The sequence below is a fragment of the Carya illinoinensis genome, chromosome 7 (assembly GCF_018687715.1).
Source record: "Carya illinoinensis cultivar Pawnee chromosome 7, C.illinoinensisPawnee_v1, whole genome shotgun sequence".
Lineage (NCBI taxonomy): Eukaryota > Viridiplantae > Streptophyta > Magnoliopsida > Fagales > Juglandaceae > Carya > Carya illinoinensis.
The window spans coordinates 24,892,274-24,903,451 of NC_056758.1; positions in this window are offsets into that span (position 1 = coordinate 24,892,274).

Consider the following 11,178-nt stretch of genomic DNA (forward strand, 5'->3'; position numbering starts at 1 on the left):
ACACCGCTTACATAATTATCTGCAACGGCAGGATCCATCCACTCACTATGCTCATTAGTGTGAGCAGCAACATAAACATGAATGAGAGAAAAGTTTTCAAGATTATCACGTTTCTAACAAAGCAACATTATCAATTTTTAAAAGATAATGTTAATACTTAAATAAAAGAATATTAGAAAAATAAATGAATTCTATAATTTTTTAATTACCATTTTATCAGCAAGACGGTGGAATGACCTTAAACCGGCACGATGATGGACAGTCGGAGCAGATCTATTCTGTGCATTTGTAGAACTTAAGTGCTACAAAATTAATTAAGAATGTTAATTGTAATATATATACATATAATATATAGAATGAATATAAATGTAAATAATTAAAGGATATAAATCTGCAATACTTGATAATCTAGAGTTGCGAAAAGATCACAACACTTTCTCTAATCGACTAACTTCATTTACTGGAAAGGGGACTGCGTAGCCTCTTCCAACGTCTCAAATTTCTTGAAGTGGTCATGACATCATCTCTTTTGACGTCGAAACAGTGTAGCCATCAATCCATTCATGGTCCTCAAATTCTCGCTACGGCCAAAGTCGAGGTTGAATTTATCCTAATAAGTTAACTACGTCAAAAATATGATATACTAATCTAGGTGAAAAAAAATATACTCTCAAAGTAAACTCACCAGCACACGACTCCTAAAGTGCTCCTTAATTTCATTTGGAACATCTCGTCATAATCATACATAAAATGGAGCATAAGCTCGGACACTGTGCTAATATAGGAGGAAAGGGCTACTACATTATCATCTACTTCTCTAGTGGAATTATCAGGAATGGTAACCTTGAGTTTTCCATGCCTTCTATTTTTCTCAAGAGAGATGCGATGTGTATAGCCATGGCCGCGACGAGCGGATGTATCAACTAATAGATAATAGTATAATTATAGTTATATAGTTATTGAGACAAAAGTATTAATGTATAATTGATTATCAATGACATTTTCTTACTGGTCGGTGTTGACTGGCTGTCGTTCTCTTGCGTATTAATTTAATCTTTAGGAGCGGATTCCTCAGGTGGGGAGTCCTCAATGAGTTCGAGACTTGGACTTAGCAGAGGAGGCACATTTCTTCGTTATCATTTTGGCTGCATATTTGAAAATGATTAATTATATTAAATAAAATCAATTAGAAGAAATTATGAAAAGTATAATATTCTATAATCACCTATTTGAATAAAATATTTAGTACTTTTATTCTTCATCTTCGGATGTAGTTTCCATACCTGTTTCAGAATCTCCTTCAATAACATCTTTGTCATCATCATCAATCTCTTCTTTGTCCTCCTTATCCACTTCCTTCCCAGATTCTTCTTCATCTTCTTCTTCCTCACTTACTTGAATTGAATGATCATTTAATACAGATAGGTTGAGATGGACGGGTGGGATGTCATCTTTACACAAAGGGAAACAACTCAAGTGCACCGACTATCGAGGTCAACAAACAAGTTAATACTCTCTCCATCTTCCTGGTAGGTTTCTATAATTAGAGTGTCATCTTTATCTCCACTATTCATGTAATCTATACTCTGCTTCATATATATTTCGAGAGATAACTTTTTGTACAAATTACCAAGTTATCTCTCCATTATCTTCATTAGTACTTTTCATTAGATCAATCCAATAATAGACTTGGGTAACTTGACAAGCCAATACGAATGGATCATCTTCGTACCATTTAAATGTAGTATTGACACTAGTAAAGTGATTATCCTTATGTATCAAAACTCAACCACCGCCTAGATCCCACCAATCACATTTAAAGGTATATGTTATAGACCCACCTATATATTTCAATACGATAATATCACGTATGACACCATAATAGTCAATATCATATGTTCCATGACTCCCTTCGACCAACACACCACAAATTTTGAGTCTTTCTATTATGTTCATGGTCCAAAATATAAACTCTATAACCTCGAATTGTGCATACAATGTATTGAAGTGCTCTATTTGAGAGACCACGGGCCAATTCATACAATTTAGGAAAAACTAATCCGGGATCACGAGCACGTTGTTCCAAAATCTAACAATTGAAATAGTATATACTTATTAAAAGTTATACAGAGTTAAAAGTTTCAAAATCTAACATATATATAATTTTAGTTCATGCACGTTGTTCAAACCATCTGAGAATTCTTCCTCATGTCTTGCTTCTATATTCTCTATGCCTTCTGTCCTAAGTTTGTCCATGTGTTCACTGTATATAAGTGCAGATCATGGATTGGAAAGAGCAATAGTTGAGGTCCAAGACGATACCTATCATAAATGTGGCATGGGGAGATCCGTTAGCTCAAGATTTCTCTTGAGAGAGAGTAGCTGACATGAGGGAGTAGTACCCCTATTTGTTTGAGTAATGACGGTACGTTTCTTAATCTTGGTCTCAGTGGAATTATGTGGCTTGCTTCAAGTTGGTGTTTGATCTTGCAAATTTTGAAGATGAAATTTGTTTTTAAGGGGGGAGAGGATGTGATATCCCGTTTTTACGTGTATTTTTGCTGAAGGAGTTGCTTTTAATTTAATTAATATATTAGCTCTTTTATTTTAAATTATTGTATTTTAAATTAGTTTTATTTTATTTGATGTGGTGTTTAATTTATTTTAGTCGTTTTATGGTTTTTAAAATCATTTTCGTCGGGTCAGTTTTTAGATTCCGGAAGTGAGAATTGAACCTCATTTCTTTTCCCTCATCTTTTCTTTTCCCCATTTTTTTTTCTCTTTTCTTTTTCTTTCTCCTTTTCTTTATTTTTTCTTCTTCTTTTCTTTCCCGGTTTTCGCCTACCGCACGCACGAACTCCCTCTCTTCTCTCTCCCTTTGCCAATCGGTTCTTCACCCAGACCTGCCGCTGCTGGCCGACGTGGCCGAGACAGCCACCACCATTCAATCTGCCTCCGGCCGGTGATCACCCACACCAAAAATCACCTCCATCCGAGCCGCCGTTAACCCCCTAGAGCCCCTCCTTTCCGCATGGTTTTGAGCTGTTTTCGGTGCCGTCACTCCACCTCCGGCCACCACCTCCTCACAACTTCTTCCCCTACCTCTTACCTTCCTAACCCACCCAATTTCGGTCCCGATCCGTTGCCGGAGCAGCTCCTACGAGCTCAACTCCGTTCAACCCCTTTTTGCACTTCCACTGCCGTTTCCACTGACACCCACGGTCAAAACTCACTTCCTTTAACTTCATAAACATCTCAAGACCATTCTCTATCAATTTCGTGTCTTGGTTTGTCTCCATTCGAAAGTGGGTAATTTACTACCCACGGCCACAGTGTAAAATACACTGTTACGTTGTTTTTCCTCCGCTGTTTGCAACGTCGTAAGCTTTCAAAAAATACCTTATAGCGCTGTAAGTATTTTTCAAACTCTACTTTTAGATTTAAATATATTTTACTCTTACAATAAATTATCTGGTTGGTTAGTTGATTCCGGATTGAGTCCGAGGAGTTCGGGGGTCGGATGGATTGAGAATGGAGTTGCTTGGTTTGTTGATTTGTGATTGGTTGATGATTGAGCTAAAATATTGCATAGTTTAGCTATTTAAAACCAATGTATTTTAAATTCTTCGTGACACTATTATTAGTTTTAGATAGAAAAATGGTTAATAAGCATAAATACGAGTTGTGATTTTTAATTGATTGATATCATGTTTATGCTTAATTTTATAACTATGATTTAATGGGTCAATATTTTCTCACATATATAGTCTATTTTTAATAATCTATTTTTCTTTTAATTTATTTTTGAGTGTTATTTCTTTCTTCTTATTTTCAGCTTAAATAAAATTCAAATGGGATCCGGTTGGAACTTTTGACTAAAAGTTGAGAGGAATGAAGAGAAGGAAGGAAGTACTTGGCAGTTGAAAAATAAGACACAAAATGAAGATGACTTCTTTCTTACCTTGATTGTTCATAAACACATGCGATGAAGAAAATGGTTTACGGTAGACAAATACATGCAAAGTCAAAGTCTAAAAAAGGGGCTGAAACCAAGTAAAGGACACGGAGGTGGGTGATATGGATGTATATGGCAAAAGTGAAAAGAGAAAAATAAAAAATAAAAAAAAAAGCTGGGATTGAATTTTCGGTGGAGTGTGAATGTAATTGGGCGGCAGCTTCTTATTATTTGGCTTGACTTTTATGTGAAGATCAAATATTTGATGTCGGCTAAAATGTCTTGACTTGGGTTGGTGAGAGTTGCACGAGAAAAGAAATAAAAAGGGTGGTTGGATTAGAAAGAAAGAGAGGTGCCATGCATTACTTAGATTGAGGGAGTTGTACATTGAATCTATAGTGAAGAGTGTCGTGCTTGACTTGTGGAAAGTGACAGGGTTGGTGGTGATTATTTGTGAGAAGTCGGCTGGAGTGAATTGGGATTGGAGGAGTTTGGTACCGACTTGAGGCAGCTGTATATATATATATATATATATATATATATATATATATATATATATTGCTGGCCATAATTATAGAGAGGGGGGAAGAGACAGAGAGAGAGCTACGTGGGGGATGTAGGAGAGTTGAGGTGTGTTGGTCGTTGAAAAGAGAGGGACATAGAGTTGGGGATAGGATTAATTTTCTGAGAGGTGAAGTAGTAGTTAAGGGAGAGAGAGTCGGTCATTGCATGTTGAGAAGAGAGGGGTACGTGTAGGAGTTGAGAGGGAGACGTGTAGAGAGTGAGAATTGATTAAAAGAGGGAGTAGGCTGGGATTAATGTACGTGGAAGTCTATAAAAAGGGAAGAAAGTGCACTTCCGTGTTTGACTTGGTTTGAGTGAGGTGTCTTAATAGGTGAGTCGGTCATTTGGTTGGAGAGAGGAGAGTGAACGTGAAGTGGGAATTTGGAGGAGAGGTGTCATGCTTAGATGGAATTAGAGAGGTGTCGGTGGGTACTTGAGTTTATTTTTCTTGAAGAGAAGTCGGTGGAGAGAGGGAGTTGAAGGGGAGTTTTCGTCCAATCTACTGGTTTCATTTCTATTTTCTACAGTTCAATGACGGCATGGATTTTATTCTCTCTTCATCAACTGGATTCCAAATTTTGTTATTTCTAAATTGTTGCTTAGTATTTCTTATGTTTTATTTTAATTTTCTAATGAAGAATATTTATGTGATTTCTATAGTACTTGTAATGAATATGTTTGGCTAAATTTTCATACTAAAGTTAGAGGTGAAATTTAATGATTTAAATATTATTTTTGGATCACGTAAAATTTATTCTGCGAGCTTGATTGATTGAAGGATTTTATTATTGGATATTTTGATTATCTATATATTTATCTTGATTCATTGTGATTTCCGAATACAGTGAATGCTTGAGGAATCCCTGTGATATTCAAATAGATTTATGAATGTTTCAATCATCAATCGTTCACGCTCAATCATAAGCAACTATTTTTCTTGATCTTAAATGCTAAATCTTCCAATTAAACGAAATCATTATTCTAGTTTAATTGAAGTAAATCGATCGAAAATAATATCATAAATTATTACAAGGATCCTCGAAACCTTAGTCTTTCTCTATATCAATTCATTTTATCATTTTAGTTCGATTCATTTATTTTATAAATCTTCATCTTTACATTCGATTGTACGTTTCTTTTAGTAATGTCGTTTCATTGTCTGAATTTATTTTCTTTATCACAAAAGTCAATCCCTGTGGATTCGATCCTGTAAGATACTACAACACCTGTATACTTGCAGGTAAAACTGCACTAAATTCTTGGTTCATTAATTTGAGTCAAAGTTAGACGCAACAAATTTTTGGCGCCGGTTGGTTTGTGTCTTGAGGTTGCATTTACATGGTGCATTCACGTGCATTTTATTTAAATTTAGAAAATCCGGTTTTAGATGTGTAAATAGATTTTTGGGTGCGTGTGTATCACGACCCCAAGCCGAGATGGGGTATTATCTCGGTGGAGCTCCTCTGGTCACTCAGGAGCGTAATATACTGAGTGACGTCCCTGAGTTGTCGTTGGGCGACAACGGGAGTGGGCGGGATGGTAACGCTCTCGTACTGACTCTATGGCCCTTCGTTGGCGAGGGCTAGAGGATGCTTGGCTACGAACGCGAGGGACACAGAACTGGGCATCGCTAGTTTAGGTGTCACACGCGTGGTCGTTACCTGCGATGTGGCACAAGAGCCAGGCTGTGTGGATGACACTTAGGAGAGGTCATGGTGCATTCGGGTTAATTGGTTATTGTTATGAGTTGGATTTGGGTCAAATGTGACTTTTGGCGTGAGTTGGAAAGTAATACGTTTTTGGGGCCAAATGAGATTTTTTTGGCGTGCGTGGAAAAATATCCTTTTACGTGTCATGTGCATTCGCATTTTTTCATGCATATTGTTTGAGTTTTAATATGCTTTTATCTAGTGGTGTTTGAATTTTACTTACCTGCAGCATCATTTTTGGTACCGTAGATTTTGATGCAGAGATCGAGGAGGAGGCTAAGCCTGAGAATGCGGCTCCACAGGAGTTTTGATTTGGGAGTTTATGCTTTGTAGTTGGTTTTGAAACGATATTTGTGGTTTGCAATATTTTATTATGTATATTTTGAACAACTTTGTATTAAACTAAGAAAAATTCTGGTACTTAGTTATGAGACTTTTGCTATCTGCTGCGTGTTTTTTTTGCACATTTGTTGCTTACACACACACACACTTGGCACTTGGCGATAGGGTGGTGACCCGTGTTGTCATCATTCGGATGTCTTGATTTCCCTGTGTGTATACGTGGGATTTGGGGGCGTCACATTTACATTCGAATGTTACTCCATATACGTTCGAACATAGCATTTCAACATTTGAACATCACCAATAACATTCGAACGGTTTTGTATTTTTGTACAATTAATTATATAATTATGTTTTAAATTAAGAATACTTTTGCAAAATATGGCTATTTTTATAAATTCTTTTATAAAAATATTCCTCATTTAAAATATGGTCTGTGAAAAAATTATAAAAATGATTGTATGTCTTGTTATAAATGCATATATGAATCTAATTATACTGTGAATTGTTTTTCCATTATATATATAGTATTAGATTATATCTAATAGTATTAGGATAAATACTAATTAGTATACATATTTTTGTTTTTTGAAAATAGACTTTAATTTCATTCACTGAAACTGAAGTTATATCTGTTGCTAATCAATACAGGAAAATCCAGATTATCAACCAAAACTACTCAACTGTTAGGGGCTCCCTCGCCAACAATTTTCTTTGTGACGGACATTGTCTAAGCTTCTATACCTCCTCTCCTGACAGCAGTCAAAAGAGAAAGCTCTATGTTAAAATAGAGATAAAACGACATTTCTTCCAAAGAAAAAAGGTACACACCCATGCTCCGTCCTCCCAAGGAGGAGTACAATCACACTCTCTCCTCCCAAGGAGGAAGAGTAGTAACTCCTATCTTTCTCCAAAAGAGGAGTAGGACAAACACCCACATTCCTCCAAAAAAGGGGTGGGATAGTAGTCTATTATTTTATTTTATTTTATTTTTTATAAAAGCTAAGACAAAACAACAAATGCAAATACAGAAACACAAAAACTGGAATGGACTGTAAAAACAAAAGGCCCAGCCTAAGCCAAAGGCCCAGCTTGCGCGTGGGGGCCTAAACTATTACAAAAAGGGGTGCCTAAACTAGGTTACACGTGGGCCTGGCTAGGGTTTCTTCTCTAATACCCCCAGCCCCCTTCTTCCTTCTCTGTTACTGTGCAGCATAAACTACTGTGCTGTCGACCAACACCACAAGGCACGGGAAGCACCACGATGCCCAGATAAGCCCGTCAAACTGTCGGCCAAAACCAGATAGAAAGAAGACCAACAGCCCATGACTCCGCTGCTCGTATCACCCGCACTCTGTTATGAAACAAAGCACCGAGCCTCTTGCCGTCGAGCCGCCCCGCCGTAGATTCGCCTCACCTTAGTCCATCACCGTCAACCTTGCGTCAATAAAACAGGGTAGCCAGCCTCTCACCCATCTAGATCCACCAATCTATTACGCCCTGCCGTAGCCTCACCGCGCGTCTCCTCTGCAAAGAGCCACCTCGCAGGGTTGCTCTCGGGACCTTTACAGAGATGGCGCTGTAACTAGGGGCCAGGAGCTCATAACCGCAAGAGCCAACTGAGAAACTAACCAAACAGAAGCCAAAAACAACAGACGAAACTGGAATAAAAAAGCAGAAATAAACTAGAGATAAGAAGCTAAAAGGAGGAGGGAGGGAGGGAGGAGCCCTCTAGGGCAATTTCCGATTAGTTTTCTCTCTAGAGAGGGGGGAGAGCTTCTATCTCCTCAGAAAAAGTGGAGAGGACGAGTTTCACCAATTTTCAGTATACATATTAATATATATATAGTATTAGTATATGTAGTATTAGTGTATAGTAGGTATATGGTAACATACAAATATACTAGTTATTATTATAGTAGACTATAATATATATAATACTTAATATATTATGTTATATATTATAACATTATACCATATAATATATTAGTATAGTATTAGTTTAATATTATATGTTATATAAACAGTAATATTAATATTAATATTAGACAGCTAACTGAGAATTAGGGTTTGCTAATGGCCAAAATGGTATAATTAATAAAAATAACAATAATAATTTTATGAATATAATAAAAATATCATATATTTATGCTAAATTAGTTGATGTGTTTGATGTAATTTTATTTTAGACAACTTATTAAGAACATAATATATTCTTAAAATCTAATATCAATTATTGGGAATTAAGTTTTACATTTTTAACAAATTTGAAATTACTAAAAATGTTAATGTTGTTACTAATATTATTACTTATAGTTAATAAAAAAAAATAGTTTCATTAATATTTAATTCCATTACTTTCTACTTAAATAATTTATCCAACATTATTAACACTATTTCAGAAGTTTTAAAATTCTGAATAAATTGCTTTATTTGAAATTACTAATATGATGTCCACATTTAGAAATAAAACATTATATATTTAATTAACAAGGAACAAATTAATATATAAAATAGACATTTGGCTATAATTAATAAAAGTAACAACAACAATATACTATATATAGTATATAGCATATATGTAGTGTAATATAATACTATATATATACTATATAATATATAATATAGTGTAGTCATCATCAGCAAGCTATTACTTGCTTGGAGAGTGCCACTTTATCCTGAGGAGCAAGTCACAGATCAGATGAGCCCCCTCAACATGAGCATGCATCAACATACAATTGGACAGGTGAGGGGGTATCCTCAATGTGAGCCACCCTTGTAGCAGATCTAGTTCCTCCGATGCAGCTCGGGCCAGGTGTGGGAAGTAGTAGTTAGCAGTCGACAAGTACATCTGCGAGAGATGTGCGGCTTGGTTAGGTTGATTCGGTGATCTCACAACTGATTGTGCATATCAATTGACAGATCATGGCTGTAGAGGGGTTTGTCGCCGAGATTGCCCATTGTGTAGATATCCTCAACGAGAAGGTTGATACCTTAACTGAGGAGATAAGGAGTAAGAATTTCATGAGCAATATGTTCGTCTGAGTGTTGTTTACAAAATTCTATCATATTTTGTATTTTACTTTTAATATATGTAAGGAACAATATTATTTAATATATCTATTGTTTTTCAATTTCAATTCTCAACTTTAATAGATTTTTCAATGTTAATACTAATCATTGCACTTCAAATATATATAAACATAAATATATATTTATATATATAAATATATAATTACATTTTACAAATTGTGTATATATAAATATATATTACAATTTTTTAGACTTGTTCACAAATTATGTACTATAAAAACTAAATAATTTTTAAATTAGAGTAATATTTAATTTAAATTTAAATTAATGTTGGAACGTTAATTACTAATGTTTGAACGTTGGCACCAAAACATTTCATTTTTGCACATAAGTGGCCTGAATGTTCGAATGTATATGTGACTGTCGAACATAAATTTTCGATCTGTTTGAAAGTCAAAAAAATCTCATTTGTCTTTAGTGACGGTTTCTAGAAACTATCATAGAAAATACTTTTTAGTGAATGTTTGGGAACTGTCACAATTTCTCAACCGTCACTAAAAAACAATTATGTTGTAGTGATGAAATGATGATGGCATAGAGTCCAGATAAGGACTATGTTCATACTCTTTTAGAGGTTTCTAAATAATATGAAATGAAAATGAAAATGTTTCTCTATGATGCCTTTTGAAATGAAATGAAATGAAATGATGTTTTAAGAAAGTATGCTATGTATAATGTTTAATGATATAAGTATCTCTGGCCTTCTTTTGCAACCCCTATTTGTGCTCCCAAAATAATAAGTTGTATGCATGTAAATGGATGTTATATGTATTACTTATTGTACTTATATTCCACGAAATAAAACATTAAGGTTTATGCTTCATGATTTTAAATGATGTTTAAAATGACACGATGAAAGTGTATTTTTAAGGATGCCATGAACTGATGTTTACGATGATACTCATATATATGCTTTTGAAGGATGTTTTAAATTATGATGTTCAAGTCTATGATTTTAAACGATGTTTATGAAATGAATAGATTGAATGGAATGAATGAAAAAGAAATGATTGAATGAATGAATGAAAAGAGAAGAATGTTTTAATGTATGAAAATATGTAACGCCAACGATTGAATGAATGATGGAACAAAAGGATTATGTAGATTGCAATACCAGATAAGTAGTACTAGTAGTACATCCAGTGCTACTCCCTGACTGAAAGAGATTCCTAACATGTGGCCATGTGTAGTATCTGGTTTCAAAAGATCGCTAACCCAACACATGGAGCGTAACAGTGTGTACCGGCCAAAGGAAAGTGATAATAGTTAAAGCGAATGTTGTGTGATCATTTAGCTCTTTATGAATGAACGAATAATGTGTGGGAAACGTTTTATGAAAGGAAAACCTTTTGAAAGAAAAGCCACACCTTGAAATATTTTCAATGAAATGTATGCTTTATACAAAGTATATAGATGAATGTAAATGCATGACTGAAAATCTATGTTAGTATATTTTGACTATATGAAGTAATGTTTACAAAGTATTCAACTCACTTTAGTTTTATGTATGTCCCT